Here is an 18,785-nt window from a genome sequence, read left to right on the forward strand (position 1 = left end):
TACGGACAGGGACAAAAAAGGGCACAGGGGTCTCAGTGTTGGCAAAAGAGATTCCCAGTCTCTGGGCCCCGGGATCTAGGCTGGGGAGGAAGTGAAGACAGATGTGGTCAATTTTCAGGGAGACAGGAGCCTTCATGCAATAGGTGGCCAGTGAGGCTTTTAACCAGGCGCCTGAGCTTGGAGAGGGTTGGCAACTTCATTGATGGATATGCCCAGGTTACTGACCAGGTGACTGGATGGGCCGTACACTGAGAGGGGTAACAGGGTGATGAACATCCAAAATATTGGAAGAGCGTAGATTTTTTTCACCCCTCCAAGAACCAATATTTGCCCCCTTGGGGGCATTATTGCCCAGTAGAATGCATGCCTTAGTAAATTCCCTGGAGGCAGACTCGGGGTTGTTTTGTTGGCTGCATCCCATCAATAAATATTGGCAAATGCAAAGGTAGTTACAGCCTGGCTCTTGAAGAAGGGAGGAGGGCAGACCAGACCGTGAGTATAGACCTGGAAGCAGAAATGTGGAAGACTTCTAGAAGGCAATAAAGAAGGAACCAGGGGCTGAGTCCTTGGCTGACCTTGGAAGAAATGGAGAACTGGTATTAAATTAAAAAACAAAACCAAAACCAAACCAGGTGGTCTAATACCTTCTATCTGGTAACAGGTTGTTTGTTTTTGTTTTGTTCCTAATAAAATTCATTTGAGGCACTTATGCTTTGTCCTCGGCTCCTGGGAGGCTGCCTCTTCTGTGGACAATTTCTTTATTTCCTTGATTTTCCAAATCATACCCTTCATTGAATTGCCGCAGGGCCCAAGCACAAAATTAAAACATTAAACTGATAAAATATAACATAGCAACAATTAAGACAGCAGCAAACAAAACAGCACATTAAAAAAAATTAGCCTCAGAGCATTTTTCTACCGGTTAGAAAAAGATATCTTCCTTAGCAGTAGAAGCCAGAAGCTTCCAAACCACTCAACTGCGAGAGCCTCTTGAGTAAGCAGCATGCCTTAGTCATCTCGAATTCTCAATCAGGGCACAGTGAGGGCATTGGGAAAATGAGTACAGGAAGGACTGTCAGGGGAAGAGAAGGAAGCTAAGCTGGTGGGGCATTATGCCCTTTTTTTATCCCTAGCGGGAGTGGCTCCTGCACAGAAGTGGGAAATAGCATGATGCAGGGGAGAGGCTACTGAGCCAGGAGTGAAGAAACTAACCTTTTGGCCTGGCTCTGCTGTGTGAATTTTTTAGGCTACTCTCTTGCCCTCTCTGATCCTCAGCATTTTTTTGTGGTTTGAAGGGCTTGGAAAAATGGACTTCCAGCACTGGAACTCTCAAAAACAGGGCCCATCTGGGAAGACTGCCCTTGCCCCCAGGACCTAGAGACAGCCCCTCCATCCACTGAAATGATGGGTTCTGAATCTGCCATAGGCTTTTGAGTAACAGTAACAGCTCACATCTGTAGAGTGGGTACCCTGAGCCAGGGCTGTGCCGCAAGGCTTACAAGCACTACCTGGTGTAACCCTTAGAGCACCTTATGAGGCATGTGACTGGGTATCAGCCCTGTTTATAGATGAAGAAACTGAGGCTCAGAGAGAACAAGGCTTGGGCCATGCAGCCAGTGAGTGGCAGGATATAGACAGGCTCCAGCTGCTGGAGTGCTCAGTCCCTGGGCGGGGCGATTGACAGATAGAGGTAACAGACAGCATGATATAGATTATTTGCTTCTAGTTTTCTGGCTAATACAATGGTGCTGCTCTAAATACACTAGTAAAATGCATCCTTACAACCCCAAGCTTTAATCGTAGGATGGAATCAAAAGTGGGCCATAGGGGATGCACGGTTTATTTAAATAGCTAAAAGCCAGATTAACTGCCAAAAGGATTGTAGCAATTCACAGTCCCATTAGCATAATTTCTTATTTATGTGGTTTTATTTCTCAGAGCTGGAAGGGTCCTTGGAGAGCATCGAGCCCAGCTCTCTCCTCTTACAATAAGCATATAGGCCTAGAGGTAAGAATCAACTTGGCGAGGACCCCAGTGGGGTAGAGGCAGAGGCAGGCCACGATCCTCTTCACCTGGACCATTGCCATACTGCTGTTTCCTCCCAAGCTGCCTCTGCTTCTGCTCTCTTCTCGCCTGTCCATTCTCCATACTGTATTCGGCATCGCATCACTCTCTGCTTATCAAACCTCCCTCAGGTGAACCACTGACCACAAGATCAAGTCACAACTTCTTAATTCAAGCCCATCCCAGTCTGTTCAGCCTTCGGAGCCAAATGCGAATGCCACCTCTGCAACGATGCTTTTCCTGGCTGCCCCAGCTTCTTTATCACCTTGGGCAGGATCATCCCTGCTCTGCAATGAGGCCCCTGTTTGGAGGAACCACATTGCAAAAGGACCTGCCAGGAGGGGGCAGTGCATAACCAAAGAAAGGTCTCCCAAAAGGTCAAGGTCATCAGGGTGCCTGGGGCCCATCACAGGCCATTTGGCGTGCACCCCTTAATCTCCAGTGAGGACGCTTGTGGGAATATGGGATTCCACCCCAATGTCATGACCTTTGGCAAGCCTCACCTCTCCCTGAGACTTAGTTTGCATCTTTGTAAAACCAGAGAATTGGACCAGTTCAAAGTTTCTGGAAGTATGGTGTGATGCACAAAGTGACATCAGGAGAGAAACGGATTTTAAAATGGACATTTTAAAATCAAAATCATTATGTGTTTATTTTAATGTGTATTAATAAAAAAATAACTAGCAAATGAAACCTGTTATTTCAGAGATATTATTGCTTAGAAGGGGGCTAAAGTAGGCATTCGAGTAAAAAAAAGCAGTGAGTCAATAAAAGAAAGTGCCAATTAAATAATAGTACAGGTGGTAAGACAGCGGTGAATGGCTGCAATTGAGAAAACATCGGTCTGCCGTGGATGTTTTAGAATTCTGTGATTTGTGGTGACTCCTACCCTTGCTAGGGGCGGAAGCAGGGAGGAAGCGGTGATGAGTCTTGTAGCAAAGGGGCAGGAATTCAGAAGATGGGCCTGTCCCTACCCCTGGACCCTCCTCTACCTGTGGAGGGGTATGAGTGCTTGTCCCCCTCCCTGCCTTCTTTCTCGGCTTCCCTGCCGTTACTAAGGAGTGGGAGGCTGAGAGGGGCCGCATTCTGGAAGCTCATCTGCTCCCTCATTCTCACCCAGCACCCTGCTTGGCATAAACTATTCAGGGTGATGATTAACAAGGATGCAGGAAGGCACTGGGGGTGGGGAGAGAAACAAAGGCCATGTGAACAGAGCTTTGTGAATGTCTAACCTGGAATGACCATCTAATGATTCCCAAACTTGGCCATGCATTGGAATCATCTAGCAATTCAATAGAAATAAAATCCCAGTGTCGGCTTCAGGCAATCCTGATTATGAGGCCCCTGCATCTATCTGCATATTCCAAAACTCTTCAGTCTATCCCGATGCTTCTAGGTTCAGAATCACCATGTTAGATCGTACATCTCCCTCCGAGTACCTTCGGAGACATAGAAGCTCAGAGAGGCTGTGTCACTTGCTCAAGAGTCAGCCAACAAATCAACAGCAGAAGTCCTGACTCTCAGCTCACCTTTTCCCACTGAGCATCGCTTGTTGAGCCTAGTTTGGGGTTGTCAGAGAACTCCCCTGACAAATGGGTGGGGTTTCTTCGAGCCTCTTTTGCCTCAAGGACTTGCTGCAGAAAAGAACACGCTGTGTAAGCAGACATCTGCTGAGAAGGGCTGAAGGGGTGGGGACGGGCAGAGATAGGTGGCGATGGAGGGGGTGTCTGGGACACGCAGGCTCTTCCCCGCAGTTGCCAGCCTGCGCGTTAGCCTGCTGAGGGCAGGAGCCAGCACAGATGTAGGCCACCAGTAGCTGCGTTTTTCACGAGGGATCCTTAAGGAACAGAATTAGGAGCAACGACTAGGAGGTAAATTCCTGATGACATTTTCTAACAGTGATCATTAACCTGGGAGAAAACTGACCTTGGAGCAATTTCCAGTGCCCTGCTTTTTTTTTTTTTTTTTAATTAAGTAATTAACATATGAAAAATAAGGGGACAAATACCTACAGCTCCCACGTTCCCAGGACCTGGATTGGGAAATAAGACATCAGAAATAAATAGGAACTTCTCAGCCATTCCCCTCCCTCCTGAGTCACCACCCCGTTCCCTGAGGTAGGCACGCGTGGTTCCTCTACATGTTTTCGTATTTGTGCTGCATATGTATATATTTATAAAACATATACAGACAGCATTGCTTTGCAGATTTTTAAACTTTTAATAAATGATCGAATTTTGTACATAGCCTCCTGTTTAAGCAACTCGCTTGTTTTTGTTCAACATTTTGTTTGAAATTTATCCGTGCTGTGCAGAGCTCTGCATGCATGTTACCACTATCCTAACCTATTTCACTAAGTATATGCCACCATTTATTAATCTATTTTCCCACGGATGGGCATTTAAGTTATTTCCAGTCTTCCACAAACTACACTGCTGTGAACATTCTTGCACATTTCGCTGTGTGTGCCCAGGGGAGGGGGTCGCTGGGTGCAGGAGCTTCTTCAGCTTCATCAGCCATTCCCCGACTGCATCTGAAGGGCTGGCCAATTTCTGTCACTCCACATCCAGACTCGCGTTGGCAATTGTCAGACTTTGGAATTTATGCCACTCTGGTGGGGGCCAAATGTCTCTCATTTGTGTTTTTAATTTGTGCGTCTCTGATCAGTGGAGCTGAAATGTTTTTATCATTTGACTGGTTGTTTGGATTTTCTCTTCTATGAATTGCCTTTGTATCCCCGGCCATGTTTCCTTGGGTTGTTTGTGTTCTTAATCATTTGTGGGAGCTCTAATCTGAGGTCTGTTGCTACAATCTTCTGCCAGTTGGTGGCTTGTCTTTTCATTTTATTTATGGAGTCTTTCGAGACACAAGGGTTTTATACTTTAATATAACCAACAGCGTCAATCTCTTCCTTTTGCTCAGGGCTTCTGCAGTCTGCAGTACGTTGAGGCCATTTTGCCCGGTACGACACTCCTCATGCGGCCTTGTGGCAGAGTAAGAGGGGTTTGGGCTCTCGAGCCAGGCCAACTTGGGCTAAATTCAGGCTGGGGGATTTACAGTTGGGTGAACTTGGGAGTGAGTTATTTTACCTTTGGGCTCAAGCTTCCTCTCTTGTAAAATAGGGGTAAAGACAGTGTCTAGCTCTCAGGGATGCTGTGAGGATAGAAGGAGGAGGACAATGGCAGAAGTGCCAAGAACCTGAGGGGAAAGAGGACTCACTGAGAAGTTTCCAGAGAAGCTGTCACCTGAGACCCATCCAGCATGATGTCCCATTCTTGCCTGACCCAAAGGGCTCAACACAGTCTCTGCAGATCTAATTACATGTCGGCGTGGGCCTGGGTCTCTGGAGAAACCAGGACAGGTAGAACCAAGATCTACCCGCTCCTTCCCTTCCTCCATGGCCTCGGGTCCTGAGCCTATGTTGGAGACTCCACAGGCAGGGACATGTGTGGAATGGTATTCCTGATCTCACAGGGGTGGAGGTAGGATGTACATCAGGCTGCTGAAAGCTGCCCATTCACCCATGGCAGCAGGCTTGGGAGAGCTCTGATGGCTCCAAGGTAAATGTTTGTCTGGGGAAAGAAAAGAGCACACGTGCCCGGTCACTTTCACTCGTATGTGACCACATGCCAGCCCACACAGACAGGTCTCTTGAGGCCACAGAGCGGGGTGGGGGTTACCACTATTACTCTCAGATAATTTATGCTAGGCATAGCACCCTGTCAGGGCAGGATTGAGCTGGGGGTAGGGTGAGCAAAGCCCTCTGGGATCACCCACCTTTGGGACAAGACCACAGAGCCCATGGTCAACAGAGCCAAAAGATGCCTCCTTATTCACCCCGCTTACTGACCCCACATCATTCCATCACCACCACCACCACCCCAGTGGGGTCAGGCTGCTTGAGGGGCTGGAGCACTGGATGGCAGTCAAGAGTATTGTTAATAATCGAAACTTATTTCTGGAGTAAGCAACATATACTCATGACGCAAAATTGTAAAGGCAGAAAGATGATGCAGAGGAAAGTGAGTGCCCCACCTTCCCAGGAGGAAGCAATGGTACTGGAGAGTAGATCCATATATGTATTTATATTGCAGTGATAGTAGCACATTATGCCCTCTATGGTAAACCTTGCTTATTTCTTTTTCACCCCATCTTCTCTCTCCTAAATTTAGGACCTGGAATATGACAGGCAGGAGTGAATGTTTGATGAATGGATAGATTAGTGGATGGGGTGGTGGGTGAATGGACGATGTTCATCTAAGTTTAGGCTTTTTCCAACTCTGTATTTTGAAACTCATCCCTGACCTCGGGAGGGTCCCTCTTCCTTTGTCATGTCATTGCAGGTGGATAAATTCAGGCCTTCTTGACCCTGGCACAGAGCCATAATGGGGGAACTAAGAACCAGGCAGCTGAACAGCTTAATTGTCATTTCCACCAGTAGATGGTTACCAGGGAAACTCAAAGAATGTTAGAATTGGGAGGGGCCTTTAAGCAATGTAGAGGCAGCCTGACAGAATCTGATTGGGGGAGATGAGTCCCATGAGTTCTTTAAGACTTTAATTATTTTATGTTCATGTCAATGACAATCTAAAACGATTTAAAATGATGTTTTTGGATCATCTTGGATGTCTGCCTGATAATGTTGCGTGGCCACATGACCTTGCCTGGATTGGCGTGTGTCTTTATGATCACACGGCACTGGGGTAATCAATGACTCCACAGCCCCTTAAACACACCAAGATTTTCACATAGATCAAACTAAGCATGTTTTTATGCTTTGTGTCTGCAGACCCCTAAGATCTCTGGATGGATTCACGGAAGTGAGAATTTTTTACAGCCATCTATACATTAGTCAAGTATGAGAAACCCTTGTTGGGGACAAAAGGGCGCCAGGCCAGGGCTGGGAACCTGGATTCAGGTCATTTCTCTGCCTCTCACTGGCTGGGTCACCTAGACTCTTCTGTCTTTTCTGTTTTAATTTCCCCATCAATAAAATAGGGACCTAAATGCCTTCCTCTCAAGATATTATGAAGGCAACATGGGATAGTGAATGTGAAAGTTCTGTATTTATAAGAGTGTTCCACCCTTTCGTTTTGTAAGGCAGGAGAACGAGGCCTGAAGAGGTGACATGACTTTTCTACATCAGTTATTGGCAGAGCTGGGCTGGAACTCAAGCTTCTAACCCCACCCGGCACTTCCTCTGCTGTCCGGGTCACCCAGGCCATGAGCAGGGGTGGTGCGATTCTAATTCCGGAAAGTATAACGACAACATCTCAGGTGGGGCCTCTCACTATTTAGGCAAACATATTATCTTTATTTTTATTTGTTAAAGAGATTAAATTAAGGAAACCAAACAAATAAATGAACACATTGAGCTCCCCACAGCTATACCTTCTTCTTAGAGCAAAAACAACTTCTTCCTTAGGTCAGACAGGAGGCATGTGGGGACAGGATACCCAACCAAGGAGTGTAGTTTCAGACTTTGATTTACCCCTTTTCTGGGTTGAAGGGCCATTAAACCTGGTACATGGGCTTCATTTCAGCACCTGCTGCTTTGAGGGATGTTGTTTCGGGTTTGGGGTTACTGGGGTAGCTGTGAGCTCCAGAGAGCAGGGACCATGACCGGTCACTGCTGTTTGTTCCAAGGTCAGCTCAAGGCCTTTCACATAATAGGTACTCAATCAATGTTGAGAGAGTGAAGGAATGAGTGACTAGAGCCACATTCTTTGCATTTATAGATTTGGAGGGGTTTCTCAGAGATGTCTCACAAATCTAGGTTCAAATTCAGGAGGTCAGGAGGCAAGGGAACTCAGGCCATAAATGGCTTTCTGTCCTGGATTTCAGGAACCAAGCAGGAGACTGAGAGTGAGAACTGGCCCAGTGGCTGAGGTCAGATGCAACAGCTTGATTGATTCATTATATCGTGTCTCTGGGCCAAGCATCCTCCATATGTCAGGCTCTGGGCTAGATGCTGGGGATCCTGAGAGGAGAAAGTCCTGCACCCAGGAACCTCCAGTCTCTGCTAATGAGCTCACAGTGGTGAAGAAGAGTTTGGGCTTTGGAATCAGACTGATGTGAACTCAGACCCCAGCTCGATGACGCGTGATCTTAGGCCACCCCCTTGACTTCTCTATGTTTCAGTTTCCTTTCTTGGAAAATGGGATGGAAAATAAAAACTGCCTCCTTGGCTGTTAAAACGGACTCCTATGGTACCTAGCACCTGACCTAGAGCAAGCACTTAGTAACTGCTAACCAGCACAGCCATCTGACTGGGCCTTGCTAGAAGATGGGCCCATTTCGTCCATCTGCCCTGAGCCCCAGGGAGCTTTTCAGACCTGACGGGAGTAAGCAGCTTGGATGGGCATCTCCCATCAACTTACATCAAGTTATTTATAGTTGATTTGTTATTGTGGTTGTTGCCGTGGTTGTTGTTTCTACTAAGAACATCGATGCTATGAATAAACTTGCGCATTTCCCGTGGTGCATGTGAGCAACAGTTTTTCTAGGGTGTAGATAATAATAATAAACAACCGGAAGGGTCAGGGCAGTAAGCCATCAGAATGGATGTTATGGAGCTGGAGCCTGGTGCTGCAGGTATTTTGAAAGGCCAGGTGTTAACCTTATAGTTGCTGGATCATGGGGAATGTTGGGAAGGTCCCCAGGAGAGGAATTGGGGCAGTCAGAGCACAGGGTGTCACATGGGGGAGGGGTGGGTTGGGGAGAGACTCAGAGTATCTACCAACTGGCATTGAATTATTGCCAAATTTTAACAACCAGTGTGGTCAAAATGGTAAGCACTGGTTTCTATATGCCTGGGAGTACATATATGCCTAGGAGTAGAATTGCTAGGCAATAGGGAAAGTAAATGATCAACTTTATAAAGTATACTGGCTTGTTTTCCAAATCGCTTATCCCCATAGGCATCACCTCTAGCAATAGCACCTAGATCCATATCCTTGTCAGCACTTGGTATTGTCAGGTTACTTCTTTTTTATTTTTCTGCCAATCTAGTAAGTATAAAATGATATCTCATAGTGGTCTTAATTCTTATTTCTCTGAATCCTAATGAGGTTGAACATCTTTTCATAAGTTTATGAGACTAGAAATATTTGTTTAAAGGATGTGGCCCTCTGATACCACAGAGATCACTCTGCTACCTGCCTTGAATAACAGCCAGGTCAAGTGGGATGAGCACTTGGTGGGGATCCAAGGACCTGGGTTTCAGACTCAACATGGTCACACCTCCATTCCATGGCATAGGCAAGGTATTTTACCTTTTCTGATCCTCAGTTTCACCATTGGCCAAGTTGGGGGAGAACCTTACTCTGCTCACAGGAGGGAAGCAGAGATCAAGTGAGATCATGGAAATAAATATGCTTTGGGGACTGAAAGTCCTGTACCAGATTAGTATCCACTTCTTGATGACCATTTAAGAAGGCGTTGAAGCCTGGGGCAACAGGAGCAGCCAGCCAACCTCATGGAAGCAGAGAGCACCAGCCCCAAGGCTTGAAGGAAAGTCTCCTTCTTTCCCGGCATCCCCTGGCACCTCTCTGCTCCCATCAGGCAGAGAAGGAACACATTCTATTAACTCCTGGCACAAACAGGCCTTAGGAACCCTGAGGGGCTTTAGGAACCAAAACTAATGCCCAGGCTGCTTTAATGTGCAGCCAGTTGATCCCCTGGGGCCTGGTCCTTTCCTGGGAGACCTGCCTTGCAGGCTGCTGGGCCAGCAGGTGGCTAGGACTTAGTTGCCCAGGCCAAACAGGAGATGCAGCCACGCAAGAGTGCCTAACCCTTGGGTTCATGGCTCTTTCCTCTTCCTTCTGGCCTCACATTTCTCACCTGTTCAATAGCAGGAGGGTTGACCTACATGGGCCTTTCTCAAAGCATGTGCTGTGGAGCAGGAACCATCGTGGATGGTGGCTAACGAGGGGAGGAAAGATGCTGTGGTGAATGAAACAATGAGGTAAATTACTTTTGCAGCCGACATTTGCTGACTGTACCAGGCACTGGGCTAGGCGTTTTAAATCATTCCCTCACTGACTTCTTACAGTAACCTTATGAGGCAGATACCACGGCTGGCTCCATTTTACAGGCAGGGTAACTAAGGCTTTGCCAGGTTAAGTGACTAACCCAAGTTCTCTCAACTGGTAAGCAGCAGAGCCATGATTCAAACCCCAGCAGCCTGTCTCCAGATCTGTTCTTATCCAGGTTTGAATTAACAGAACTTGGTGACTGATCCGATTGTAGGGGACTAGGGAAGGGGAAAGAAGAGTTCACATGCCCTTTCTTTGATTCAGCTCAGTGTCAGATAGTGTCCTGGTGGCTGGTGAAGAAATCCAATGAAAAAATAAAACCCACCCAGTTTCACACCCCACAGAACTTCAGGTAAGGAGGTAAATTCAGCAGAGCGTGAAAGCACATTGAGGTGGGTGGGGAAGACAAAGCTGTCTTTTAAGTCAAGGCTTAAAGGGAGCATTACACACGGGAAGACGGCAGGGAAAGGGAGCCCGAGGCAGTAGGAATAGCACGTGCAAAGGCCAGGAGTAAGGAGACCGTACGGGGTCACATACACAGTAGACTGAAGGAGTGGACATGGGAGATGAGGCCTGGACATCCACAGGGGGCAGTCACCCAAGGCCTCAGCTTTGAGGCTTCTAGATTGGGACTGGAACAAAGGGGAGGTGAGAATGTCGAAGAAGAGCTGGGGGAAGCGTGGGCTGCTGGCCGAAGCTGGGAATGTGGGAGGAAGAGGGAGGGAGGGGGCTGAGGGGGTGGTGATAGCACCCTTGGCTTTGGCCTCCCCTGTGTCGAGGGGGTCACGGCCAAGGTCTCTTCCAGTGCTGACCTTCTCAACTTCCCTGGAAGGAAGGAACATCTCCCTGCGGCCCCTCCACCCCCAAATATTCCGGGCAGGAAGGAGCGGGATCTGTTTTGTCAACGCAGCTTGCAATAAAGAGCCTCATTCAGGGAGGCAAACAGCTGCTTGACTATTAATAGGCAGGGGCCTCAGCCGCAGCCTGCTGGGAGGGCCTCGGCATACAGTTCTGGAAAGGTGAATTGGTTCCTTCTGCCTGTCTGAATTTTGCACCCGGTAGTGGGACAATTAGCTGGGTGCTTATTTCTCGGAAGGTCAGTCATCCTGAGCCTTTGCTGGGGCGGTTTGGAAGGTGTGTAGCATGGCCCTGCTGGGATGCTGGCCCTCCCACTACATGGGGACCCAGCCAGAGGGAGAGGGAGCCCAGAGGACCCAGAGCTGCATAGAGAAGCAGACATCCATGTGGATGGAGGAATGTTGGATTGGGGTATCCATAGCTACTAATGAAGATAGGCACCCATACATACAGGAGTCACAGAGAAATCAGAGTTGGGTGGCTGGAAGGGAACAAGGCTTAGTCTAGAGATAGGACTGATGAAGAAAATTGAGGGGCAGAGAGGATGGAGGTTGAGCTGGAGTCAAGGAGACCTCATTCATGGGATATCTCTGGTCATGAGTCAGACCAGGGCTGAGGGGAGCCTGGAAGTCCAGACCTGAGAGGGTGAGCCTAGTGAAGGCCACAGGCTCCTCCCGGCTGCCACCATCATGATGTATGACCTCATTTGTGGCCAGCCAGCTCACCCATCTGAATGAGCCTGTAGAGAGGGCAGCTGGGAGCGAGCTAATGGAAACCTGCCGGGCGCCCTGGGCCACACCGAGGCCAAGCCGTACTGTGCGAGAAGGCCCATGGCACCTGCCCAAGCGGGCGTGGGGCTCACAGGCCGGCTTTGTTCTCTGCCCTCTCAGGTGGCTGCTTCAGGTGGTGGCCACTTCAAAGAAGCCCCATTTAAAGCAGGGCCTCACCTCAAGTTTCCTAAGGGCCCTGTCCAGGCTAATGAGATCATTAAGAGGCTCCTTGTTAAATGGGTTTAAATAGAGTTTGCCTGTACAGCCTCTGGCTGAGCCGGGCGTCCTGGTGCAGTTTTTTTCTTTTTCTTTTTTTTCATTTTAACGCACGTGTGTTTGTATCCATGTATGTACGTGCTTGAGAGAGTAGGCTCTGGCCGCAGACTGCCAAGATTGGGTCCTGCCCCCCCCCCCCCACTCTTAACCTTCTGGTAGTGTGACCTCAGACCAGTTACCACTCTGTGCCTCAATTTCCCCATCTGTAAAAGGGGGCTAATCATTGTACTGCTGAATTGTACTATAGAACCTTTCCTTGTGACTCCCCATTCTCAGGAGAATGTCTGCGTTCCTTAGGATGGCCAACCTTCTGCAGCCTGCCCTTGGCCTCATTCCTTGCTGGGCTCACTTGCACACTTGTCACTCTGACCATAGGGACCAGCCCTCTTAATCCAGCCTTTGTGTGTACTGTTTATTCATTTTAGAACACTCTTTCCCTCCCTAACCTCCCTTCCTTTAGGTCCCCACTGAAGGACCACTTCCTGGGAAGGCTCTGCTGAGTGCTCACGCCAGTTCCCTGTGGCCCCCATGGTGGGGCCCACTGTGCTGTACTGAAATGCCCTGCCGACTTGTCGGCTTTCTGGTTTCTGTGCTAGACTGTAAGCACCACGAAGGCAGGACTCACCCCGCTCCTCACTGTGTCCCCAGGGCTCAGTGCTGCATGCGATAGTTTGTCAATAAGCCTCTGCCAAGTACCTGTAGTTCACTTGAAGGTTAAGGCTGCCTCTGGGTCTCCTGTCATTGGCTGTATCCTGACATTGCCCCTGCTTCTTCTCACTGGCCTTGACTCAGAACCCTGCTGCAGCAAAACCTGGACCCGAAAGGAAGCACTGGGAGGCCCAGATACAGGCGCCAAAGCCCAGCCTACCTGGAAGCAGGCTGCTATTCCTGTATCCGGGAACTCCAACCACTTAGGCTTATCCTGCTCAGCTGGGCCTTTGCTTGAGGACAGTAGGCAGATTTTGCAGAGCATTCCAGTAGGCCCCTGGTGGGCAAGAAGGTAGGGAAGCCCAAAGGGTGGTGCCTAGCTCCCAGTGGGAGGTCTATGGGCTGTCTGGGTAGCGGAAGTGAGATCAGGATCAAAAGAATGAGAAAAGGGCAGATAGATGGGAGGCAGAATAAGACAACTAAAGTTGGGGGAGAGACAATCAAGAGAGAACCCGGGCTAGCTTTAAGGAGTGAGTGGAGGCTGGTGGTCAGGACTAAGTGTGTGAGCAGAGTGAACCTGTATCTTAGGTGTGCTGTCAGGGAGAGCCGGCTGGCTCCCAGGGGCCACTTAGGCTAAATATGCATCTCCCCACTAAACCACGAGCTCCTCAAGGAGAGGGACCATGTACTTTTCACATCTGTGTCCCCTGGATGGCAGACTAAATCCCAAATCCTTTTATACAGTCAGCATTTAACAAAAAAGTTCTCTCCCCTGGGCGCTTGAAATTGACAATACTCTTTCTAATAAAAATAGATATCATGTGTTGAGCTTTTATCATGTGCTAGGCACTGTACTGAATACTTCCCATCCATCGTCCCAAGGATGTCAGATTCGTGAGAGCAGAAACAGGGCCCGTTTTGGCCCAGGATCAGCCTCACACAGAGTCGGCGCTAAATACATATTTGTTGAATGAACAAATAATCCTGCCTCAGAATCTGAGGCTCTAACAGCCCCAGTAACTAGGGTTATTCAATTAGTGAGAAGGGGAAGTTAGAATTTAAACCCAGGCCTGCCTGACTCTGAAGTTCACAGGCTTAGCCATGCTCTGCTGTCATGGCCATTATCTCTGAGCTCACTGTCAAACTTTGGCTAGAGAACCAGTCAACAGCATCGCCTGTTAGAAATGCAGAATCTCAGCTCCACCCCAGAGCAATTGAATCAGAATCTGCATTGTAACAAGATGCCCTGGGAATTCAGATACAGTATCTTAACACGTGAGAAGCCTGCTTTCTGTGGCGAGCACTTCCTTTCTCCTCCACAGCCGGTCCACCTCCACAGCCACTCAGGGGGTCCATGCCCTTGGCTGACAAGCAGCTTCAATCAAAATTCACTTGGCCATTGGTTCTTTTGTCCTTTGCCACAAGACCGCTGGGTATAATTGCAGTGCTGGCAGCTTTAGCCATCGTGACTTTTAAAATTATTACCACTTAAGGATCAAACGCATATTTTCACCTTTTAAATCTGGCATGTCCATCAGGTTTCTAGCACCCCGAGGAACATGTTCATGAGAATGGACCAGCTTTCTGGCTGGCGGTCTTGCCTCTGAATAGGATCATCTTGGATGGAGCTTCGTCCCAGCAGGGGCCCTTCCTGTTCTCTGCTCTTTGCCATCCAATCATGGAGCTTGCAGACTCTCTCAGCCCAGTTTCGTTTATTATGTACAGACAATTAAATCCAATAATTATATTCATAAACAATTCCCCAATGACTTAAGAGGCTCTGCTTGTTTATATTTTGAAGCTTATGAGTTTGGTCTTTCAAAACAGCTCAAAGAATTGCTTCATCTAGCAGAAGGAACACAGAAGATGGCTCATGGTTTATTTCGTCCAAGCTTCCCCGTCCCCCCTTCTCTCTCTGGTCAAGGCCCCCCAGGTCCCTAGGCCATTGACCCCGTGTGTCTCTAGTCTCTCCTTATAATTTGTGTGGTGCTCTTGTTCAAGAATTCAAGTGAAGGATTTGTTCCAGACTCTGACTTATATTTATGGGTTTACCTAAATCAAGAGTTTTTAACCTGAGGTTTGTGAGATGAACTAGGAGGCCTGTGATCACCAAGAAATTGTACGTGAAGTTTGGTGCATATGTACATTTTTATGGGGAAGAGTCAGTAATTTTCTCAGATTTTCAGTGAGGTCCGTGACCCCTAAAAGATCATGGGTTTTTCCTGCCTCTGAACTTCCTGGAATCACATCTATTTCTCTCCTTGTATTCAAGTTACTTAGATTCTAACTTCTTTGCAAAACTGTAAGCTCCACGTAAGACAATGCCATTCACATCAGAGGTTCTGCCTTTTAAAGTATGAGACCCTTTTGCAAAGTGCAATAGCCTATTTACTCCAACACACATGAAAGGAGTTGTAATTTCATGTATTTAGTTTATGGTTAATGTTTAATGCACCAACAACTTCCCAGACCTCATAATATAAACCCCGTCCCTCTCCAGGAATCTGTAGCTCACAGGTTGAGACTCCAATCACAGATAATAAGAAATGAAAGATCCTTAGATATTAGCAAGTCCGACATCCCTGTTTTATAGACGATGACACCAAGGTCACTAAAGAGAGGAGTGACTTGCCTAAGGTCATACAAAGAGTGTCTGTCAGAGGTGGGGCTAGGAACCAAATGTTCTCACTGCCTAAATTCCATGCCTGTCCCGCATACCCTCTCTGTAGTTTCAGCCACACAGATGTTCTTTAGAAATGTTTGGAAATAAACGAATGATTATTGGGCAGGGTAAGGACGCCTGCAGATTTGAAGTTTTCTCTAGTTAGCTAAAATAAGTGAATAGAGTCTTGTTCTCTCTCTCTCTCTCTCTCTCTCTCTCTCTCTCTCTCTCTCTCACACACACACACACACACACACACACACACCTAGACTGGGCTGATGTAGCAGTTTGAACCTGGAGAAAAAGGCAGAGGTGGGTGAGGGAGCTTTTCTCTGGAAGTTAAGGTTAAGGAGCCCTAACTTGACTTTGTTGACTCCAAACTCAGTTTCTAGCAATAATACTTAGCATACTGCTGTTCCAGCTTACAATCATTTGAAAATTATTTATTGAGGAACTTTCATGTGTTGAGCACTGTGCTGGGCTGAAGACGTGAGGGTCAGTTAATATGGGCATGGACCTGCCCACTGGTTGCCTACAGTCTGTGAATTGATGGCTATACACCTTCACAGCTGTAGAAGTGATTGCTCCACTCTCCTGACTGTGGGTCTGACAGGTCTTCATTGAGCCAAGGGAGTCCAAGTAGCTAGGATCACTTCCTTTTGTGGTTGACACTACTGCACCTGCCATTCCCAGTGTCACAACTGCAAGGAACTTAGAGGTGATACAGTTCAAGGTTTTATTTCACATGGGGAAACTGAGGCCAAGAGCAGCCATGATGGGACTACCTAAAGCAACCAGAGAATTGGGGGTCCAGCCAGGACCATCACTTGGGTCTCAGAGGTTGGTCCTGAGGGCTGGATCAAACAAGGAGGAGAAATGAAGATAGCCCGGGGGAGGAAGAAAGCAAGAATGCACATGGGGAGAAAGGAGCAGGGAGACAGGCTGGCCTGGCCTACCTGGGAAGTGAGGCTGAGATCACTACTACCATAGAAAAGCTGCCACGTGGCCAGCTTTAGAAACCAAGCCCAGGACATGGTTCCATAGTGTAGCAGTTAGCACATCTGCTTTACACGCAGAAGGTCCTGGGTTCGTGCCCCAGTGGAGTCATGGTCTATGGCCATGCCACCCTGAACAAGCCTGATGTTTGATCTCGGAAGCTAAGCAGGGTCGGGTCTGGTTAGTACTTGGATGGGAGACCACCTAGGAAGACCAGGTGCTATAGGCATAAATAAAAAAATAAAAATATAAAAGGAGAAATGGAAACTAAGCCCAGGCCAGGGACTGATGTTGGCCTTAGGCACCAAGAGGCCTGGTAGGACAAAACAGATGAATTGTTATCAAATTTATGAAGTCCTTCTGTGTACCAAAACATTCATGTGTACCATCTCTGTCAATGAGAAAATTGCTGCTGATGCCAACTTTTCTCAGATAATCGTGAGGATCAAATAACAGTTATTACTGTTATAACAATGATAGGAATAGCCATTTATTTGAGTGTGAACATGTGCTGAAGATAGAGTTGTACACCAGCAAGCAATCAGACACGACAGTCAGAGCCAGTACATCCATCCTGATTTTACAGTGAGGAGGGGGCTCCACAAAGGAGAAGGGATTTGCTCAAGGTCCCACAGTGGGCCGGCAGTAGGCAGGATTAGGACTCAGGTCCTCCTTCCCATGGGTCAGAGCCTGTCCTGATGCCGTCTTAGCTCTGCAGCCAGCCCCAAGGAGGATGAGTGCAGCCTTGGACCTCCAGCCTTGTGCTGGGTCATGCAGTGCTCTTCCCGCAGGCCTCTACGCTTTTTGACTCTAGGGGTGCAGCACTTCCAGGGCTGCGCACGCTTTCTTCATCCCGCAGGCAGTACCTGCAGGCCTGGCTGTCACTAGACCTGCACTGAAGCAAGTGCACTTCTGCCTGGCTGAGTCCTGCCAGTGGCTCCAGGACCACAGTCTCCCAGAGGTAGGCTTCGAGGGTTCTAATTTCTCTCTTCTTAGCCAGAGGCGCAGGAGCAGAGAGAAGCCCCAGGCCTGAGTCTGAGAACTTTCTTTTGCAATAAGGCAAAGAGGACTCTGGTGCAAAGCTCAGAAGAGAAAAAAACCAACTGGACAAAGTGTAGACAGTTGTCTCTGGCTGATACGTGTGTGTGGCTGAAAGGCAAGAGTTCCAGGTTCCTTTATCCACGTAGCAGAGTGAGGTGACCTGCGCGGTGAAGGGACACACTCCTCCAATGAACGCAGGTGGTATCCAGAGACGGCACTCAACATGGAATCACTTAACGAGAAAGAGATGAAAAGTTCAGTTATATTTTCAGTCCTTCTCATTTGATGCCAGCATGTCTTTAATACCTCTCTAAGCCTCGCGTGCGCATGCGTGTGTGTATATGTGTGTGTGTGTGTGTGTGTGTGTGTGTGTGTTAAAAAAAGATTTTTTTTTTTTTTTTTAAAGCAAGCCTTGGGCTCGGAGCCTTTGGCAGGCAACAGTATCTAGTTAGAATTTAATAACATTGTTTTTATTGTATTTATTTTTACTTTTAGCTCCTATTTATGGCAGGTGAGACCGGTTTTCCATTTGCAGTAGTGATATAAAGTTTCCATTTTAAAGACATTTATTTAAGTTAAAAAAGAGTCTATTTAAAGAAAAATACTAAATGAATAGCAATAATACAGGTGGTAGGCAGACATAGCCTGGGTGGTAAAGGTGGCGCAGGTACAGCTGGGATTTGAGAAACGCCGACACGTGCAACTGTGGAACAAAAGAGTCACATGTTCTCAGAGTCGAAGACCATCGCGTTGTAGAAGCCCAGGGTTCTAGAATCCCAGGACGCAGAATCTTAGTACCACAAATCTTAAAACGAACCGCGTAATATGTGAGGTACTGTAAAACATAGCCTCTCAGAAAATATTAGCACGTGAGGAAGAAAGCCTCGAAGCCATCTGTTGGTTCAATTCCCTCATTTTGACATGGGGAAACCGAGGCCCCAAGAGATTAAGGATAGAATGAAATAACATATGTGAAAGAGCCTTGTAAAACCTGACGTGTTCTTCAAATATTAGGGATATTCGTAGAAGTCCCCCACCGCCCTCAAGTCTCTGGGTTTTCTAGCAGAGAACTAGAACTGAAATAAGCTTTCTTGACTCCTATTCCTGTATCTGTTGCTCTCTGGGCCCCCCAAGCTATGACGAGGTCCTCGAGGCTCCTCTGGCCCAGGCCCAGCCTCTGCCGGAACCTGTGAGGACATCTACAGAGGGAAAACCTGCTGGCCCCCTCCAGAGATGGGAGCGGAGGAAGGGGAGGCTGTAGAGTTCCCACCTGCAAAACTAGCATGTTGCCAGAAGGTGTGCAGGGGAGAATCGGTTTTAGCATTCTAACTCAGCTTTTTCTGGGGCCTCAGTTTCTTGTTTCATCCAATAGTCAGGAACTTAACCAAAGCTTTTCTTGACCCTCATAATTCCTGTAAGCATGATTCCTGGGTC

The 18,785-nt window shown here is 47.8% G+C and overlaps 1 pseudogene; it reads left to right on the forward strand.

The window, feature by feature from the left end:
• Nucleotides 1-16,423: 16,423 nt before the first annotated feature.
• Nucleotides 16,424-16,539, forward strand: LOC118606164 (annotated as a pseudogene).
• The last annotated feature ends 2,246 nt before the right edge of the window (nt 16,540-18,785 follow it).

Source organism: Rousettus aegyptiacus, unplaced genomic scaffold, assembly GCF_014176215.1.
Source record: "Rousettus aegyptiacus isolate mRouAeg1 unplaced genomic scaffold, mRouAeg1.p scaffold_m13_p_7, whole genome shotgun sequence".
Classification (NCBI taxonomy): Eukaryota; Metazoa; Chordata; class Mammalia; order Chiroptera; family Pteropodidae; genus Rousettus; species Rousettus aegyptiacus.